Below are 2,317 nucleotides of genomic sequence, written 5' to 3' on the forward strand. Positions count from 1 at the left end.
AGTCTAAAAATCTAGATGATTGTCTCAGCCATGACAACATCCTTCAAGTCCTTGAATCCAGCTATACATAACACTAACTAATCAGGTATAGTTAGAGCAAACTAATCTAACCTCAACTATCTAACTAATCACGTTTCTATCACTTACCAACAAGAAGTCCTGACTGCTCCCTGCCCAAGTGAGGTTGGCCCTTTGTCCCCATACACAATGATCTCTTAAGCCGAGGCACTCTACAACCCACATATTTAGTCCATTCATATAGAGTGAATCATACATAAAAAAAATGCTTTCAGATTTAGTGTTGCTACATATTTGGACCTGGGATAAACCTAGCTTTAAGATTTCAATTTTTTCCATCTACAGAATAGATGCATTCATAGAAAATGACCACTCTCATAGAAAACACCTAAGAATAGTCACATTGTACTCATGGTGCATTTATGTTAATAGATAAGAAGCCTGGTTAATCATATTAACCTGAATTTGCCTCACACTTCTGATTTTTCAAAGTTTACTTGTTCTAATGACCCTGAAAATCTGGTATTATCACCCCATATTATACATCTGCAAACTAACTGGACACAAAGACTTCTCAAGGTCATATAGCAAGATATTGTCTGAACTGGTATTGAACAAGGTATCTCATATCCTACATATACTCATTATTCTATGAAATCTCACTGGAAATTTCTCTAGTGGTCTGTAATGCTCTTAAAATCATTAAAAAATACAAATAATAAAAAATTAGGGTAATCATCATAGCATTATTTTTAAGAAGAAAATTGGAACTAATTAGGCATTTAATAAAAGGAAATGGCTTAAACAGATTAGGGTACATATGTACAAAGGACTTTTAGGAAGTCATTAAAAATGCATACATGGTTTCTCCTGAGTCTGCCATATCGGCCATTTGGTTTTAGGCTTCACTCTCCTGCTTAGGAGCCCCAAGTTGCTTTGCTGTGCAGGAGCTGAAGAACCCTAGGGAGAAGGACTGGCTCCTGAACACCCAGAAATGGTTCACAAAACTGGATAGACTCTGTCCTGAATGAAAGCAGAGTGCTTTAAGCAGAAAGCTTCCAGAGCTCCAAGTCTACAGTAGCCTGATGCATGAGAGGTACATGACAATGAGCTTCCAGTTTCCAGTAGGCATCTCAGGATGGGATTTGCCCCACCTAAAGATGGGAACTTCTACTTCCCAGATAATCCAAGTTGGCCAAACTGACTTGAAAGAACTGTTGACATTCAGGGATGTGGCCATTGATCTCACAGAAGAGGAGTAGAAATGCCTTCAGCCCGCTCAAAAAAACTTATATAGAGATGTGATGTTAGAGAATTACAGAAACTTGTTCTTCCCAGCAATGACATCTCATAATACCGAAGAATTTTCACCAGACATAAGACATATATTTCAAAAAGTGATTAATGGAAAATATGGAAATTGTGACCTTGACTATTTACAACAAAGGACAATATGGAGAACTTTAAATGAGAGTGAGCAGCAGAAATTATATTATCAAAAACCATGCCTCATTTGTCAGCAGAGAACTCATACAGGAGAGAAGTCCTTCAAATGTACCACATGCAACAAAGCTTTTAATGACAATTGCACCTTATTTGCCATCAGAGAATTCATACTGGTGGGAAGCCCTACCAATGTAAAGAATGTGGCAAAGCTTTTAATGCGAAATCACACCTTATTTGATATCAAATAATTGATACAGGAGAGAAGCCTTACAAATGTATAGCATGTAACAAAGCCTTCAATAAAATATCAGACCTTAGTCACCACCAGAGAATTCATATTGGAGAGAAACCAAACAAATGTAAAGAACATGGCAAAGCTTTCTATCCAAGAACACACCTTACTCAACACCAGATACTTCATACTGGAGAGAAGTCCTACAATGTAAAGAATGTAGCAAAGCTTTCTATTGAAGATCACATCTTACTCAACACCATAGAATTCTTACTGGAGAGAAGTCCTACAAATGTAAAGAATGTGACAAAGCTTTCTATCAAAGATCACACCTTACTAAACACCAGAGAACTCATACAGGAGAGAAGCCCTTCAAATGTACCACATGCAACAAAGCTTTTAATGACAAATTGCACCTTATTTGCCATCAGAGAATTCATACTGGAGGGAAGCCCTACCAATGTAAAGAATGTGACAAAGCTTTTAATGCAAAATCACACCTTACATGCCATCAAAGAATTCATACAGGAGAGAAACCTTACAAATATACAGCATGCAACAAAGCCTTTAATGAAAACTCAGACCTTAGTCACCCCCAGGGAATTCATATTGGAGAGAAAC

The sequence above is a fragment of the Sciurus carolinensis genome, unplaced genomic scaffold, assembly GCF_902686445.1.
Source record: "Sciurus carolinensis unplaced genomic scaffold, mSciCar1.2, whole genome shotgun sequence".
Taxonomy (NCBI): Eukaryota; Metazoa; Chordata; class Mammalia; order Rodentia; family Sciuridae; genus Sciurus; species Sciurus carolinensis.